The sequence below is a fragment of the Epinephelus lanceolatus genome, chromosome 7 (assembly GCF_041903045.1).
Source record: "Epinephelus lanceolatus isolate andai-2023 chromosome 7, ASM4190304v1, whole genome shotgun sequence".
Taxonomy (NCBI): Eukaryota; Metazoa; Chordata; class Actinopteri; order Perciformes; family Serranidae; genus Epinephelus; species Epinephelus lanceolatus.
Window position 1 is genome coordinate 45,456,782 of NC_135740.1, and position 19,812 is coordinate 45,476,593.

At 42.1% G+C, this 19,812-nt stretch overlaps 1 protein-coding gene across 5 annotated transcripts in view; it reads left to right on the plus strand.

Annotated features, from left to right (window-relative positions):
* The first annotated feature begins 302 nt into the window (after window positions 1-302).
* Window positions 303-19,812, plus strand: part of LOC117261207 (protocadherin-1-like) — a 288,574-nt gene continuing 269,064 nt past the window's right edge. For 3 of the 5 annotated variants that reach the window (XM_078169591.1, XM_078169590.1, XM_033633522.2), the window contains exons 1-2: window positions 634-774; window positions 887-974. The gene's annotated coding sequence lies outside the window, so the exon portion shown is untranslated. Of the gene's footprint in view, window positions 775-841; window positions 975-19,812 lie in introns of those variants that run through there. The other 2 variants (XM_078169588.1, XM_078169589.1) reach the window with 2 other exon arrangements.

Here is a 19,812-nt window from a genome sequence, read left to right on the forward strand (position 1 = left end):
GTTTAAACGGTTAAAAATAGCAGAAGAGCTCCGCTTGTTCATGAACGGCGGCCGGAAGAAGTCGCCATATCTTTGTAAAAGAAGTTAAAAAAAATGGCAGAGATTGTTGGGAAATCCACTGAAGAGTTAGTTGTTGGGGTGGATGCTCGCTCCGCCCCCCCTCCGGTACACTGTATAGAGAGTGTATAGGCGAGGGAGGGGGGGAGGAGTGGGGGGAACAGCTTGGTAGAGACCGAGAGAGGGAGCGCGAGCGAGCTACAGAGAGGGAGAGGGAGGGAAGCGCGAGCGCAGTCGTTTGGAATCACTCCACTTTCTCATCACACACAGTGCAGCCGCGCGACCTGCTCCGTGCTGGACCGGGAGGCGGACAGAGTTTGTAGCGGCAGAGCGGTGACTGCGCGTCGGGGTGGAAACTAACCGGACGACCGCTGCTGGCAACTCCCGGACCTACCGGACCTAGTGTTCTTTGCTTGGGTGATTTTTAACCGTTTCCCCATCCTTTTTTCCCGTCCCGGTGCTCCGTCCGCTTCCACCACCACCACCACCTCCACCTCCACCTCCACCCCACTGCCTCCCCAAGCGTGCCATCAGCGTAGGATGCTGTTGCTGCTGTCGGTGCGGTGGTAAGCGTTCACGGAGTAGCAGCAGTGAGTGAGTGACCCCGGTCCGGACGGGTGTTCCCCCGGCTGGGCTCTAGCTCCAGCCCCGGAGAAGAGGAAGGACCACCGGGTTGACGCGCAGCGCTGGTCACGACAGTAAAACTGGACAGAAATTGTGAGAGGAAATTGGAGGAATAATTTACCCCCTGCCTGGATTGTTTGATTTGTTTTAAGGTCTTATTTTTCCCTGCATTGTGGATTGTTAATTTTTTTTTCTCCCGGAGCAGCTCCGTCTGTGTACCGAGGAGGAGCGGAGCCTGTAGCCGGGCTGGAGCGCTCAGAGCTGGGGAACCGCGCGGCTCTCACCCGGTCCAGGTAGGAACTTCACTCCACAGACCCCGCTCCAACACTGAATCTTAAATCTAGATCTTTTACATAACATCACGAAATATTTTACACATTTTCATCCAGACCCTGTCAGTGTGCAGGGCTGCAGGAGCCGCTTTACGCACGACAGATAGGAAGAGTGCATCCACTTTATTTTTCATTTTCGCCTGGATGAGCACTTAATTAAAAACATACACACACACATAGATGGATGATAAATCCCCGCATGCACTCAGGCGTTTATAACGATCCGGCTGCTGTTCTAAAAACACTTGTTGGTAAAATAAAGGCGTTTAAAACGATTGCATGTTCATATTCAGCGTGTAATCTTCACTGATGGGTATTTTACCTATATTACACTACAGTGGTATTGATCCGTATCGATCCCCTCCGTCCTCAACATTACCTCCATGTCTGTCAGTAATAAAATACAGCTTCCTGCGGGTCACTCCGGGTTTCCTAACCTCCCCGAAACTGAAAAATCACTACAGTAATCCTGTACAGTGCATTTGAGGAGCAAAGTACAGTATGCTGCTGCTGTGTGCACGGCTCCCTATAGTGCGTATAGGAGCTGCTTCTGTTGGGCATGTCTCCATCCGAGGCTCTAAGAGTTCTGCAGGGACTGTCAGTCTATAGAGAAGGATATAAAATGGCAGTAAAAAAGCTCGTCATTATAATCAGAGGTTTGTCTTCTCTCTGTAATATCACAGCTAATCTGCCTCAGGGACTCCTGGGGCTGCTTAAAGCAACAACAATACAACAGTCCATTCACCTGAGGCTGCACATAAACCGGTCACACAGGCGAGGCAGCATATTTCATTATCTATTTCCAATGTGAGCCCAAGCACAAGCACCTGAGGCCTCCTGGGCACCTGTAGCATCACATTTAACATCCACACATTTAACCCCCCCTCCCTGCAAGGAGTATTTTGTGTGTTCTGTTAACATGAGCTCATTCCCAAATAAAGGCGGTGGAGTTTCAGGGTAAACTGTAGAGGTGGGATGACGAGGGCAGGTGATGATGACTATCCGCCGCCACTGAGCTGTGGAATCCAGTCCGTCCGGTCCCTCCAGTCTGCAGCTCTCCAGTCCTTCCCTCTGCTGTGGTGGAGAGAGAGAGAGAGAGGATGGGCGACCTGCTCTACATGAGAGAGATAGAGAGGAGGAGAAGGAGGGAGGGAGGGAGGGTGGAGGAGTCGGGTATTTACATGCAAACTGCATCTGCCTCTCCCTGACAGAGAGTGAGCTGTCGTAGTAAACGCCACCACCACCGCCGACACCGCTGCTGCTGTGGTCGTCCCCTTCAGGAACGCCGTTCTCGTGGTGTTTCCGTGGGTGCCCATGGGAAACGGGCGGTGTTGCCTGTTCCTGCACTTGACCTTTGACCCTGTTCCCTATTATCCCCCCCACCCTCCTGGTGTGTCGTCTCGCTCTGATCATTTCTTGTGACATAAAGACACTTGAAGCAGCTCTGATGTTTCAGCCTGAAACCCCGTCGCCGTCACACTTAACAGAGATGTTCAGCATAGCGGGGGCCGGTGTGTTTCCTCGAGTAACAGGGGGATCCACCTTCTGCGTTGGCGGTGTCGTGGGTAAGAATTAGAGCTGTGGTGATCAGTCGTCCACTTCTAAATTAAACCCCAACTAATCTGGTAATTGATTAATCACAAAGTCTCAAAATCCAGCTTCTTAAATGTGAATATTTCTGGTTTCTTTCCTCCTCCACGACACTGAAGTGATTATCTTTGGGTTGTGGACAGAACAAGACATTTGAGGACGTCATCTGGGGCTTCGGGAAACACTGATTTACCATTTTATTGACCAAACAACTAATCGATTAATCAAGAAAATCATCGACACATTCAAGTAAGCGTTAGTTGCAGTAAAATGTAAATCTGCAGCAGACGTTCAGCCTTTAAATCTGATTTTAAAAAAAAAGATGTAGCCTTGTTGCTTGTGGCTTTGAATCGCAGTTAAACATCTTTACATTAATGTCATATAATAATGTTCTACAAACACATAAAAAGCTCGTTAAAGCCTTGGAGGTTCTCGTTGTGGTTTCCTGGTCAAGCTGGAGGGTTTCCCCTGTGCATTATATCAGGCGTCGTCTCAGGTTTCTGCTACTGTAAATGTATATTCAGGTTTATTTCTCAGCAGCAAGTGGATGAGGTGGAGATACCCTCGCTGAGGTTTGCGGCTGCTTTGGATGGCGGGCCGTGCCGTCACCCGAGCTCCTGCCGCTGCGGTGTCGAGGGGCGAGGTTGGAGGTTTGATACCAAGCTCTGGGATTTCTCTCTGCCGCCTCTAATTTGGAGGTGCAGCCGTCCAATTCTGACCAGATAAAACAAATGTCTCGGCCATCCACGGCTCTGCGGGAGACTGAGGGGGTGGGAGGTGGAGGATTAGTCAGCGGGGGGAGGAAGAGGATGGAATGACAAAAAAGAAAGACGTGGAGGAGAAGGAGGAAGAGGAGGAGGGAGGTCGAACAGAGTCCGTTCTGCACATTTCTGCGTAAAAATTGGAGATCTGAGCGCGCCGTGTTGTTAATGCCTGTCATTAAAATGGGAGCTGGGAGAGTGGAAATGGGTTTGGTGTGTGAAATGGAAGCACACACACACACACAGTCGCATCCCGGCTCCACAGAAAAAGAGGCGTCCATGCTTCCGATTAAAGACTTTTCACGGCAGGTTTCTTTATTTTGTAGTTCAGGTGTGACGACAGGCGAAATTTACATGAACACACACACACAGAGGCAACAGTTCTGTTCTTCGGAAAGCTGGTTAGACGATTAATCAGTAGTTCGAAAGAAGTCATTACTGGGAAGTGACAGTCACATCTTTGGCATCTGATTAATATTCACAAACACACCTTGGTGTCTAGTTTCATCAGTAGACAAACAACAACTGATTTTATTTCAGCTTGATCCCAATAATTGATGAAACAAAGTGATTTTTGGTTTGATTTTTAGAGTTTCTTCAGAGGACAACAGCTCTTAATGATCCTCTGTTGGTTCATCCACATCAAAAACACACACACCGCAGCCAGTACAGGTGACCGAAACACCTGGTTGCGCATTATCCTGTCACCTTTTTGGCTCCAGGTTTTTTAAAATACAAAGATATGTTGAATTATAAGAAGTAAAACCAAATTATTGTATGGTTTCTTTTGACATCTGGGGAAGAAAACATTGAGAATTTAGGATGAAAAAAGCAAAAATTTGAGACAAATCTGACAAAGTATTCATCACTTTTGGTGAACAGATGTTTTAATAAATGCTACACTCATCTTTTTGATTATTTTTTTCTATTTAGTGCAAAAATGAAAAACAAAAAAAAATAAAATTCATCACAGATGAAGTGTGAAACACGCTAAGCTGTCATGGCAGCAGTTCTACGTAATGTCACTCACCTGAGGCGGCCGTCATCGTCCTGGTAGCTTTCTAATAACAACAAAAAAAGGGTCACAGAGGTCACTAAAATCACCAGAAAGCACCCAAGGGAGTCATAAACACCCGCAGCTAACTCCATGTAGATGTGTCCGTAGGTGGTGAGACACAGTGCTGTCAGACAGACGGACAGATGTTGTTTCCGGCCGTAAAACTGGACTAAAAGCACTTTAATTGATCCGACATTATATTGCTGTATTGATTTTTTTTTTGTGCCAGTCAATAGAAACGAGCGTTACAGCCAGTTTATATGGTTTGACAGTCGCTGCCTGCTCACCCTCTCTGAGCACCAGGTGTCATTTCACACCTTTGTGCAAAACACATTTCTGCATATTTACAGTAGACAGTCACATCACAGCAGCTCCTTCACCAACGCCATGCAGCAGCCATTTTTAACTTCAGCTGTCATCGCGCTGCAGTTATCGACTAATTAATCTGATATGAAACATCTCGTTTTGTCTGACTAGTGGCCCTAAATTCAACCGTATTCAATGTGACAAAATAAGAATTCGATCATGTAAATTATTTGTAGCTTTTGGTGGATTAATTGTCGTATTTTAACATTAATCTGTCGAACTGCAGAGAGTGTCGGAGCTTCACCAACGAGGAACATTATAAAAGACTGACGCAGACACTGCGTAGGTGCAGCACTGTGTGTTCTATGTATTCTGGTTCTATATGTAATAACGGACGTGATTAATGTCAGTATTTTTACAGTTTCAGGTGCAGATACAGCTGCAGAATTTTCATTTTAAGAAATCCTCTTGGCAGTATCAACCTGCATGATAAATAGAAGACTGTAATATTGAACATCAGGGTTTCCCACACATCTGTTTATCTGTGGCAGCCCGCCACGATAACAATTGATGCCATGTATTGATTTTTTATTTTTGAAACTGGACCGTTTATAACTATTGGAATATATACCAGTAGGTAATTAAGTGCTTCACAGTCTAGGAGTGCAGAGCGTCCTCTGGGCACAGACAGAGAAGCAGAATGCCATTCATTGCTCTAGGTCTAAAAGTTTGCCTTCACTTGCCTCTGCAGCAGCTGCTCCTCTCATCCATTGATCTGACCTGATCTGATCAACTCTGACTGCATCGACTGATCAATTACACACTCCGTGACTCAAACTCCGAAACACTGAATATAGTATTAAATATCATTCTGTCTGTAGGCGCTGTTTTGTCTGATATGTGCGTGCTGTTTACTCCAATCAGATGTAGCCCTCGCTGTTAGGCATCATGTGATCTTGTTATCATGATATTCAACACTGTTATCACATATTTTCCACATGTCATGCAGCCTGAGTACTGCAGATACACTTTAGATAACTGTTACCGTATCCTCGTTCATATCAGTACTTTAAAGTTTTCCTGTTGCGTTATCGTACTCTGAGCCGTATCGTAATAATATCAGGATGCTAAACATTCAGCGACTGCAATAATTTTACCATCTGATTTGAGTTTATTACAGCTATACATGGAATAGATTTGTTCAGTCTGGTTGTAAGATCAATGAAAATAAAAATACAAAACAGAATTATTGCTTGAGCTTACACACAAAACATAACTTCATGTCAATCATAGCCCAGTGTAGATAGTTGTTGATACCAGTGTAATTTCCAGTGACGTTTACAGGTTAATAACAAACTAAAATGTTTTTGTCAGTTAATATTTGAACTGCGAAATGTCCCACTCAACACATATCTCTGTCACAAACCTTTTAAGGTCTGGTGTGCAGGATTTAGGGAACATATTGGCAGAAATGGATTGTGTTTTTGTCACCCTATAATGACCTGTTTAGATCTACATACAGAGTGGTTCCTCTTCCACGTTACACCAGTGGCCTTTCTAGGATTTAAGGACATTTAAGGATCAGCCCGGGGGTCTGTGGGGACTCCTGCCCCGGCACTTGATTATTGATAACAAGCACGAATTTGATTTTTTTATGAAGCCTAGAAATTTATGTACATTAAAAGTGCAAAAAAAAGCCATTTTCATTGTGAATGCACTGCAGTATTGTGGACCAGATTTGGCACTCAGGTGGTAAGTTGAGTATCGCTGCACGAGACCTTTATGTACAGTCTTTGCAGGATCTTTATACAGTGTTACATTATTAAAACATTATCTATCTATAGATATAGGTATATTTATTAATGGTGAGACAAAAATCAATACAGCAGCGTACTATGATATTTTGTGTGGCATTATTGTATCGGGACATGGACAGCAAGTATTGATTTTTTTTAATATATATATATTATTAGTATTGCATATACAAATTAAAGTCTTGGTCGCCTACTGTAATAATAAAATAAATTGCCTTTTCAGTCCACTAGGTACATTTTACTACAATAAAAATGATTTAAGTGAGACGCACAGACGTAAACCTTTATTAGTTAAAAATAGATGTTCACTGTTTCCTTTGGGAACATAATTTTTAGTCTATAGAAAAAAGTTTTTGCAATGCTCAAAAAAAACATTTATCATGATACTTTAGTCATGAATCAATATTATTGTGATTTTATTTTATATCATGGGGTCTCTAGTGATTCCCATCCCTAATATATTCTGCATTGGCCACTTGGTTTTGGCCGTAACGTCCTCTGAATTGAAAAGAAGTGAAACACAAATTTAAATCTATGGACTGAACAGGAAACGCACTTGATCACCTCAGTTTGATCGTGTTCGTCTCCCCGTCACAGTGAAAAGAGCATCAGTTTGGTCATATTAGCGGCACATTATCAGGCTCGGTCAGGTGGTACAGCAGTAGTCTGTTCTCATTTTGTCCTCATGCTCCTGCCGTAGTCTGACATGTGGAATAAATATGTTGCTGTGGATTTAAAACAGTGTTGTGATGATGCCTGATCTTTACTTCATACCAGCCTGCTGTTCATCTGCCATCCACTCCCATAATCTCCTTCTGCCGCTGCTGCTGCGAGGGGATCAGCATGCGTGTGTGTGTGTGTGTGTGTGTGTGTGTGTGTGTGTGTGTGTGTGTGTGGGAGGTTAGACAGCACATCCTGTCAGCAGTGAGGTCACACGTTTGATCCCTGAACCAGTCAGTCCTGCCACAGTGCCTCTGAGCACAGCGACACAACAGGAAGCAGACAATGCGCCGAAACCAGTCATGAAACCATTAAAACCAGTGAGTCAGCTCACAGTTATCCAGAGTTTCCTGTCTGACAGTAAAATGGCCGTCACCCGCATCAGTCAGTCAGTGAGGCGGCGTGTTTGTGGCTCAGTGATATTCTTTTCATTTTCAGTCCTGATAACTTTCCCTGCTGCACACAAACTATTGACACAAGGTGTGGACGCATTCACACGCTGTGACACAACAGCTGCTGCCACCTGTGTGCAGAGACGGAGGTGTGTTACAGGTGTTCAAAGTCCTTATTATTACAGCTCAGGTGTGTTTGCTGTCTGCACGTTAAGTGAAATAATATTGGACTGCAGTCAGGTGAAAGTCATGTGCCTGTTTACACTCTTTGTTGTATGATCTTTATCAGAGCGAGGTATAAAAGTGTGAATGCCAAAATCAGTTTGCGGGACTGCCAACGAACAAAAGATGTTGTATATTTGGTCAGATTTATGATCTTTCACGCGACAGTTCATGACTTCAATTAAAATAATGCAGATTTTAGACTTTTTTAAATTTAAGTAAAGTTGTTTCTGTGTTAAAACATTTAACATTTAGAAATAAAGCCTCCATTTTCTCGTGAAAATGGGCAGTTTTGTAGAAAAAAAGTTAAAGTATTTTTCAAAGTAAAGCTCTTGTATTGATGTGAAAACTATCGGTGCTATGATCAAAATATTTCCATCCAGATTTCCATGCGACTTGTTTAGAGGAACTGGTTTGGTGGAATTTACACAGTAACAACTTCTCACTAACATTATCTCGTCAACATGTGTGCAAAATAAAAACAAGTTCTCAGGACTTGTGGTGCTCTTGTAGGTTTCTACGAGATCATCTTGGTTTTTACTGATGTTTGGTGTTTTATACACATATGCCTTTTCCAACCAAAATTAGTGCACGTGTGTGCCAGTTTTTAAAATGCGTGATCAACTGCTTTCCCATCACCAGTAGATCACAGCTGTGTATACGACTCAGCAGACAAATATGCTTGTCTGTTTTCTTTCCTGGTGTGTCACATTAGATGTCACCAGAAATCAGGTTAGTAAACAATAGCAGCGTGGAGGCCAGACAGAACGCTACTGGGGTTACTTCTTTTTTTATTTCTCTTACTGATTCAGTCTTTCTGTCAAACTCAGCGCCAATTAAAATTAAACGATGTTTGAGTGCTGCTTGTATACGGGCGATATTTGTAGCCACTGCCATTGCACTGCGTCGGCAAAGGGGCTAAAATTAGCATGTTCACCTGGTTGTTGTTTTGTCCTCACTGCCAGTTGGAGCCAGTCAGAGCTAATAAATTCCTGTGACTACTGCAGAGTCAGTTGACTTGAGCTTGAATGCCGATCCTTTTAAATACAAAAGTGCGACATTAGTGGGTGTCAGTGGGTTTTTGCCCAGATGGAAAAGGAGCTATAGAGTTTGACTGCAAACGCCGACATCAGCTGATAACGTGAAGTTTCAAGATGTTGATATGTGACAGTAAGATCCACTTGATGCGGCGATGGTCAGGCGTACGCAGGTGTGAAAGCAGTTCTGTCACGTTCCATGTGCCCAATTAAATGCCTCTTTCATTCATTTATTTAAAGATTTTTGTCATTTTAGGACACGGGGTTGCACATTACATGTACATTTTTGCCCCTTTCGCTAAACACACACACATATAGAGCATTTATACAAATATAATAAAACAATACTGAGGAGGTGTGTAGATGAAGAGGGGTTATGCTGATGAGTTGGTTCATTATTTATCTTATTTATCTCTGGGTGTTAATAAAGTTCAGATGGGGTTTGTATATTTGATATCTGAGATTGTTGTTTATTTATCTGTATTAATGGTTGTAAATAAGTTCGGGAAAGTTGTTGAGAATTTCATTTTGAAACGAGAGATGAGTAGTGAGGAGGGGGAAAGGTTATATAAGTGTACCTCACCTTCCGACTCCTTTTCAAGCATGTCTGTTGATGTTTTGTTTGTCATTCATTCATACATGAATACATGAGACTGTGTACAGTTTAATAATGTGAGTATTTTTATGAGGGGAGGCTGAAAATGTGTCTCCCTTTGTACGATTATCTCACCTCACAGTCTCTATGACGACAGGGTTTTCACCCCATCGTCCGGTGTATTCATTCAAACAAATCCATGCAGTGCACGCGCACACACACACACACACACACACACAGGTGGTGGGGCTCTGGCAACAGTTGGCTGCTGCATCTGAATAGGGAGGATGTGTGTGCGTGTATGTGTGTGCTAATCTGGATCAAACAATGGTAGTGAATGGAGTCATTAGAGTAATCCCCTTTGTGCTGCAGGGTGGGGGGACTGGGACCACACACACACACACACACACACACACTCACAGACAGACTGGACAGTCCATAAAGCTCACCTCCACTATGAACATCCTGTCCTTCTGAGATCTGAAACATCAAAGCATCTTTTGATTATCGGTGTGTGTGTGTGTGTGTGTGTGTGTGTGTGTGTGTGTGTGATATTTAATTCAGGCCAGCTCAGGTATGTGTGAACATGACGCACCGGACATTCAGGTTAGCCCACTGTAGTTTATTTAAAGAACAGAGACACGCACGCAGGTATAAAGACACACACCTGTGAGGCGGCACTGAAACTTTCAGAACTGGTTTCCAGTTTGGCTTCAGGCCACCGGCTCATTGAGCTGCCAGATTCAACAGAATAGTTTTGATATTTTAATGGTTTGTAATTGGTCTGATAATGTTACTGTGTAATTATAGAACACATTACTGCAATTAAAACTGATGCCAGGCAGGATTTTGCAACCTTTTTATGTAACACAGATTACTTTTATTTGGTTTCTGTCACACAAACACGCGTTCAACATTAAACACATTCACTAAGAAAAAGTGGTTCGCTAATTAGCTGAAATAAACAGCAGCGGTGGTGTGATTATATGAAGCAGGGCTGGAAATCATTACACATTTCTCTGCACTAATGAAGATGTGACAGCTGAGTTCATTAACTTATTTATAGAACTGTACATTCAGGAATTAAACTTCTAAAAGGTTGAATGTTTGTCTCATGAAAAGAGTCTAATACTCGAGATGGATCCTCAACTTGCTTTGCCCGGGGGTCAGTTTTGCAAAGCATTACGAGTCAGGGGCCAGTTAATTAACAAATAATGATAGTTATAAGTACATACAATAAATAATTTGCCTGTTTTCAACTTTGTAATGTTTGCTTTTCTCACTCTGCTTTGCCAAGAGGCAAATCCAGTTGCACAAGTCAGGCGTACACAGGGGTGTTTCTAGAATGTGAGGACATTTGGGTCTTAGCCTGGACTTCTGTTGCAGGGTCCAGGGGAATCTACAGGCAGTTTTTTAATAAACAAATTCTATTTTCATGCTTTTCTCTGCCCTTTCTCCTCTCTCTGTTGTCACTCACTGCTCCGTCCAGCACTCGCTGTATTTCCTCATCAGCGGTGACACAGATGGAAGTCTGCACCTGGTTTATCGTCCACAGAATGAGGCTGCACGCCCACATTTTCACAACAAAATAGAACAGGCTGCAGTGAGAGTCTCTCTCCATGGGATATTTAAAAATAGCAGCTTTGTGCATTTAGTCCTTCTCAGGCAAGCTCAGGAGTTTAGTGTTGCTGTAGCCCACAGGAAGTGAGGATTAGAATATATGACCTTCACATAATCCGCTCCAAATTCATCTATATTTTTAAAGTCATTACTAAAAATGTGTGTCATATAAAAACTTAAGTGTTGTCACAGTGAAATTTAAGGTATGCATTCCACCTTAAAAGATGCTGGCAGTCGGCCCTGTGTCATTAAACCAGACACAACTCAGCCCTGAGCAGAGTGACCGTCCTCTACTGACCAATCAGACTGCAGTGTTCACAGCTCCACCTTTTAGTACCAGATCTGTGTGCTAGGTACCCCAACAGAGGGGGGACCAAACATGGGGACGCTAAGGAACGGTTCCATTGGTACCATCCACAACTTTTTGCAGTGTAAACAGGAGAAATAAACGTACCCAACTGAACTGAATTGTACCCGACTGCTTGGTGGAAACATGGCATATGTTGAGTGTAACTGCCTCACAGCGTATTTGCAGAACACCTTATCAGTCATGTGACATCTCATCGTTATCGATCCGCAGATTCTTCAAACTAAAACAATCTGAAAACAGATCTTTGTAAGAATCCTGTTTGTTTTCAGCTCAAATCAAAACAGTAGCATTCCTTTGTAGTGGGGGCGGGTCCATGTGTAAAGTAACCAATGGGCTTTTGTAATGGAGATGAAACTGTTGGTTGGACTTTATGGTGAACTCCCACTCATGCAGCTCACAGTCAACACTGCAGACACTCTGCAGTTCACCTCAGAGAACCAAGAAGGGCAGCAGCTCGTCTTTTAGGAACTTTTAAAGCTGATCCAGGTCGTACGTCCAGTCTGCAGGTCAGTCGTCTGGTTTACACGTCACCGCTCCAGGGTCGTGGATCATATTTTTATTTTTGGGTAAGTTTAGAAGTAGCTTTGTGATTTGATGAGAGAGATACGATGCTTTATGGTTTCTGTTGTTAACATCTCTTGTAGCAGCATTTGAAATGTTCTGCAGCATGGAATTATTTTAAAGAGGAATATCTGGGGAGTCTGTGAGGTGACTTAGTTATTGAACATAACTAGCATGATATCTTTATTTAATACTTGGGTTTTGTTGACATTAGCTTTGTCATGGCGATGGTGTGTGTTTAAGTGATAACTAGTGCTCTCCTGAATACCAGTTTTTGGGCATCAGATCTTGAGTGAGAAATATCTGCTATTAATCAAGGCTCCAGATTCTGGGACTATGCCAGACTTTTTGACATCTTGCTAGCAAATTCATATCTGCGTCACGTGTGGTCAAACTGTCCCAGTTTCAGTCGTGCTGGACACCAGAGCCAGTTGGAGTTTAAATGTCGTTATCTGAGAATATTTATCTGAGAGTTTAATTAATGCTGATGCATGATGGGTAATGTTGGATTACTATTTCTCACTGCTCTGGGCTGTTTAGAATTTATATCGGAGCATTCAATACAGATTTGAACGCTGATTGCCATGGTGCCATTTAATTCAATTAATTCAATTCAATTAATTTTTAAAAGGCAGTATTTAGTAGAGCAGGGCAATAATCAGATTTTATTTTAGATTCTAATTTTGTCTTCCATGAAAACAAGATAATAGATATAAAATGATTATCGTGCCGCATTCTGTTTTGTCTGTTATAAATCCAGTGCACCTCTTTACTTTACAGCGCGGTGTCAGTGTTTCCAAATTGCCGACTTTCTTGCCAGATTTTTCGACTTTTAGTACCTTCTCAGTGATTTTATTTCTAAAAAGCAACTAGTGACAAACTTAGCGACTTGTTCAGATCATAGAAGGAAAAGAAACAAGAAATATATTAAAATTTCTTATATCGTAATTCATTCCCACACACGTTCAGCGTAATTGCAGTTTGTGGCTGTTTTGCCAACAGCACGACGTCTCTCCTTCGCTTCTTGTTTTAATATTCATACCGTGTTAGGGCTGGAGGATATGCAAATAAAATCATGGTGATATTGTTTGGACAGATATTGCGATTGTGATAGGAGTGGTGATTTTAGTGGAAACGGTTTTGAATTTCATTATATTATATGATTTTTACTCTGGTCTGCACCACATAAGCATGTTCTCTGACGTCTAAGATAGGATTTGTTGGCTTTATAATGGTACATTGTGCCACATTTTACTACATTTTCTTTGGATATTCCACTCGGCCATATTGTAATATCGATAATATTTGGATTACTTGCGCAGCCCTTGCTTTTATTTATGCAACTCTTTTTGTTTTTACGTTTATTTTTCATGGTGAAAAAATGCTGTTTCCAAAGCCACTGAATAATCGTGTTATGAAATGAGCGTGAACACATTGTTATTACAACAAGTAAGAAAATATTTCATGTGGTAAATGCTATTACTAAACCTTTATTTAACCAGGAAGTCCCATTGAGATTGAAAATCTCTTCGACAAGAGACCTGGTCGAGGTGGCAGGCGATCAAAGCACATTTGAAATGCAACAAATACAACATATATGACACAAATCCACAGTAAAACAACTGTTCAAACATAATGACCTCTCAGGAATAACAAGCACATCTCTGTCACCACATTCTTTATGATGCTGAAGGCGAAGACATATATCTCTCATGTTTGCCGACACGTTAATCACAGATAAATTACGTCCAGTATGTTGCTGATGTTTGGACATCAGAGGGAAAGTCATGAAGCTATTTTCAGATTGGATTTGATTTACTTTAGTTTTTTATGGTTGTTTGATACAAAATCACATTTATATGTCTGCGCAGGAAAAATGTGACTGTTGTTGAAAAATTCATTTTATTTTCAGTTTGTATTAAAAGCCGTTAATGTGGCGTTTACAGCTGCGGCGGTGAGTTAATGTGCTGTGATGTCGGGGCGGCTGTAACTCTGCAGCTTGTCTTTCTAATGTAATGTACAGTAGTTAAAGTGTGTGTGATGCAGGTGGGACATTAACATGGAGACTAGCTCTGAATATCAATGGTGAACACACACACACACGGTGGGTGGCAGCGGGGCCATTGAGCTGCTTTGTGATGTTCAGACGAGCGCCGTTGTCTGGACACACGCCCTCTCTCCGTCCCTCTGTGTCCTCTATTGTGCATCTTTGTCTTTCATTTGGTCCAGAGTCAAACCGTCAAACAGTGACTGCCTGGCTCCTCACACATGGAAATGTTACTGTCCTTAAACAGCTCGTCACTGTGTGTGTGTGTGTGTGTGTTACATTACAAAGAGCGGCTCCAGCAGCTCGTTGGCTCGTCGTCCTTATGCACAATTGAAAAACACACACTCACAGTGTCTGACTGGTTGGTGAGAAAGTTTCAGACTGTGGGAAAAAGGACGAGTTGGACGATCTTTGGTTCACCCGGGACGTCCCCCGAGGACACACACTCACACACATACACACACTACATGTGAACAAACATGACAACAGGAATTCACCGCACTTTGTATTTTTTTTTTTTGTTTTTACTGTTTCCTGACATTTGACCCGGTTTCTAAACTCCTCACGTCCTGAGAGCTTTTCACTGTGATTCACATGTTACAGTTTACATTGCAGACACATAACTTACATGGCACATGTCAGCTGGGAGCGAACACAGTGACTCAGGGAGGGGGTGTTGGGTTACATGTGGAGTTACATGTGAGGCTCGGGTGGTTGTGCAGGTTGTAGATTGCACAATTTTATTTTTACAGATTTTAACACAAAATATAATTCTTTAATTTGATTTTTTAACTCACCTTTGTGTTGAAACTTTTGGAGCGGAGTGTGTCTGCAACCCAAAATAACACACGACTTGAAGTTGGCTTCAAATGTCAGATCCATTATCTTTTTTATCTTTTCTGTCATCAGATAGCTCCAGATTACAATCAAAATTTTGCCAATTTAAGGTAAAGTTTGTGTCGGGCTGCTTCTGTTGAGACATGTGAAATCTTTGGCTTCATCTGCTAAATGTGATACATGTTTATATTTCTCAACACAAGTTCTCAGCCAAAAAGACAAAACTCTGAGTCCTTTTTTTGGAGGTTTTCAAGTGGAAGCATCCTCTTAGTCATAAGCAAAAAGCCGTGACCTGTGTTACAGTGCTGCTAACAATAATAATAACTCAAAGGGTTAGTTTTGATTATTTGAAGTGGGGCTGTGTGAGGCACTTCTCCAGAGTCAGTGTGGTATTTCCCCCTCTTCACCCAGCTGTCAAACAGTCCTCTCTGACAGGGAGCTGATGTTGTTATATCGCTTCTTCAAAGCCACTAGGCTCCTTTGACAAAAGCTGTAACTTTGCCTTGCAGAATATGTGAGTTGCTGATCTCCCGCTGCCTCAGTGGGTTAGTTTGTATTTCATTATGTGATCTGAACCAACGTGACATCCACAGCGGTACGTTGCTCAGCTCCCAGTGGTTAGGAGGTTAGAGGAATATAGCTAATTTGGAAGATTGATGACACAAATATTAAACAAGGCCTTTCTCAGTCATAAAGAGGCACACTAGGCAGAATAGGGGGTTTGAATGTTATAACATCATCATGCAGAGCTGCTGGACGGTGCGATGGATGGATGAAGAAGCAAATTAAGCCAGTAGCGCGATTTTGCGTCACACGCTTATTCACTAGAGTTGAAAAATCTGGACTTCAGCGACCAATTCAGATCGCGTTAGCCAATCAGCACTGACATCCTCTGGTGACAGTGCCACAGTTCATTCATCAATTCAGCGATTTCATGCATGTATCACGCAAGTTATTCGCATGTATGAAGCGAGTCAACACAAAATATTATACCATTCAAACTGGCGTGAGTAACGGTGCAAAAATTCACATCAGTTTTAGCGTAACTATAACATATCAAACAATGAGAAGAAGAATGAGAAGAAACAAAAAAAGTTCACGAACCAGAGTTTCTAAAACATTTTTTGTTATCACCTTTAAGAACGATCAAGTCGTGTTTGTCATCATAAACTCAAGCTGTGCAGCCAAATATATTGTTGTGGAAATCCCACAGTGTCTGAAGATACCAGATATGTCCGGCTGAATATTGAGGGAAGTTAAATGATGCACAACATGTGTAGGATAACAGAAACCTATGTGTGTGTCAGACAGAGAGAGATAAGACAAAAACTGCAGTAAGAACATCTTAAGCAAAATTCAGGATTGAAATATCTTGAGATGAAAATAATCTTTGTTCTCTTGTGTGGTGTAGTTTTGGTTTATTGTGACCTGCTGGCAAAACATGTGGTTACTGTTAAACAAACTCTGCTCTCAGGACAGAGACGCAGTTCATGTTGATATACAGAGAAATACAAACAAAGAAAATGTTGCGTCATTTGTATTCGGCAAATGTAAATTATGACCTGGAAAATCATTAAAATGTCACTTATTTGTAAGAGTTTACAGCCGACGAAGTGCAGACAGCGTTTCTGTTTTATATGAAAACATCTGTTCAATATCTTTATTTAAAAAATATATAACGTGTATGACCCTAAGAAACATATACATGTGGCACTAAACTAGCATGTGAGTCTGTTCACAACCCGTCTGACTGGTCGGTTCAGTGCGGCGCAGACTCACTGTTAATCAGCAGACTGGACGTCAGCCAGTAAACTGTTGTTTCAGCTTCGTTTCCACGGTGACATGTGAAATGCCGCAGGGTCAGAGGTCAGAGGTCGCTGGTTTGTGGGTATTTGGCAGCTATGCAGTAAAATGTGAGAAAAGAAACACACACTTCTACACTGTAACACACACACACACAGAGGTATTCACATGCACATTCACACTTGTAAACAAAGCAACTCCCTCCCCCCCCCCCCCCCCCCCCACACACACACACACACACACACTCTTTCACATTCATTCAGGGGTAATTAAATGTGTGTGTCAGCAGGGAGCGGAGCAGCGAACACTTCAGATGAACAACTGGACAAAAGCAACAACGTCAAACATTTGCTGCTCTCAGCCTCCGGCCTGAAGCTTCGTCCACACTGATACACTTTAAAACTCACAGCTGTTACTACGTCCACGCCCCACGTCCACACTGCTCCGCCGGATACAAACCTTTAAAACAGAGCTCGTTCAAAATGCTGTTTTAGCTTGAAATCTTCGGGGTTGTGCTCTGAAACCTACGTTCACTTCCTGTTTGAGTCCTCTTAGTCCCAGCGCGTCAAATCAAAACTTTACAGCAGTGATTTCATCTTTCTTGTCTGGGTAACGTCACTCTCTCACATCGCAGTGACTTCCTCCTGCGATGGATAGCGCTCTGTTCTGATAGGTCGGTGTATTTGCTTTGTAATGACAGCCCCGACTTTCTTACACTCGTGTTTTACTTTCAGTAACAGTTCCACCTCTTCGACAGTCCGACCAGAGAAACCTCTGCTTTTACTTTAAACCATCTTCTTAATATTTTCTGTATGCGATTTTCTATGCAACCTAGCGCGGACTAGGTATTTTTATTTGTCAGATAGATATTCAATACAGCACCGTCTGATCAACCCGTGTCAATTTCAGGCTTAAAATAACAACTTCCAGTTTAACACCACCCATTTCCATCTTAAACTCTGCCCATTCAAAGTACAAATATAGATAGAGATAGTCGTGTACTTGTTCATCTCTAGTCTATATTCTTCAGGTCTGACCGGTGAAAGGATGCAGCTCCTGTGATTTCAATACAACACTTATCTATATTGTGATTTAAATAATATTTCAATTAACGTGCAGCCCTCGTTGAGACACGCTGCAGGGGAGGTATTTCAGGTTCAAAGTTCAATTTATTCTTCCAGGAAATTGCGGCACTCCCGTTCTTATCAAACATCGCTGATATCAAAAGGCGAGATTAGAAATAGCTGCGAAATAAAGCCAGACATTTAAATACCAGAAAAATGTATTTCACACACGAAAGAAGGCAGAATAATATGTAAAGTTTATGTCGTGCTCATGAACTTTGTGTTCGGTCTACCTTGACATATTTCTTTATTAGGCTGTTTTTTAATTTAAAATTTTCAGTCAGAGGTCATGTTCAGCTGCTTGTGTGGAGACGACATTTAACATTCCTTTAGTTAAACGACAGAAAGGTTTTACAGTCGATGACTCATCTGACTATGATCCACTGTGTGTGGACGACCAGACGAGGTGCTGTGATGTGTGAGGGGTCACAACGTTATTATGATGTTTTGTGTTGGTTTTTGTGGAGCTGAAGGAAGAGCTCAGGCTGTTGATTCATTTCATGTCAGCCACTGAATGTGTACAAGACCTGACTTCTCTGTGGCGCTGTAGGAGACTTAACAGGCTCAGAGAATACAAGCCTTTACTCCCACACACACACACACACACACACGGTTAACTCTGTGTATCGGCGTTGCAGTGGTCAGAGGATGAGGAGGATGAGGAGATGACACTGAGACTTCCTGCTTCCTGCTCAGCATGCTGGTCCATGTTGGAGTGTGTGTTGGTTTGTGTGTGTGTGTGTTTTTGTTCAAATCAAGGACGTGAGGAGAAAAAAAAAAAGCGCTCTCCAGATTAACCTCGTAGACCCGCAGCCGAGAAACTCCTACAGCACCAAATACAGAGTGTGTGTCTGAGATGAATTACTGCCAAGAGAAAGAGACGGAGAGGAGAAAGGAGAGGAAGAAAGAGTTTCTATCAGGCTCAAATATAACACCGTGATCACCAGGCGTCAGGTGAAGAGTCAAGCAGGATTTATTCTTCGGCGTTGAATCAGTATAGGCTCTGCGTAGACACATACCCTACACTGTAGCCTGACTTCACGTCACTTTTATTAACTTTTATTTCACAGATTAGAAAACATGAATTGTGAAGACAGTAAACCCTCCACAAAAAAGCATTTTAAACCCTGTATGTGATTTATATGGGTAGAGGAAAATGTTAGCCATGTTAGGCGAATTTATACAATGTAAAATAGGCTTTAGTATGAGACAGTTGTTTTGGCAGTGAACCTTGTGAGTTGTAATGGAGTTAAATTTGTAACGTTACCTTTGTTAAATGTTGCTGTTGTCCCTGGCTTCATATTAGTAGAGAGAAGTCCGCTAGACGCTAGGCTAATTTATACAATGTAAAATGCCATAGACTTGTGCTAATAACATTAGCATGTTGTATTTGTGGGGAAAATGTGTCCAGATAAAGACAAGTGTTTGTCTGTGAATGCTGCGAGCTATAGTGAAGCTGATTTTGCGTATTTGTGTTTGAAATTGACACTATTTAGCCGTGTTTAATGTGTGTTTAATGTGTGTTTAATCAATCTAATAGCGTTCTGGAGATTTGTTTGTTTAGCTTTGCATTGCAGTAGCTGTTCTTCCCGAGGGGTCTGCACAGTTACATGGTGACAGATTCACACTGCACAACACAATACACTAAATAGTACATCAGAATGTAAAATGCAACTTATGTAACAGAGAAAATAAACCGTCTCCAACTGGATCCATCTTAATCCAACAGATCAACATCGTCATTTAAGAAACAATAAAATGCAAATATCTTAAAATAAAATTAGGCCATTACTTTCAAGTTATCTTAAACTTTGTAAAGAGAGTAAGAGTTTCTCGACCACTGTGATCACCAGCCGTCAGTGTGAGTCTTGCAGTAAAGCATTGAGGCGTCATCGACATGTTCACTCACAGCTATGTGTCGTCTTAAATCCATTCAGATGTTT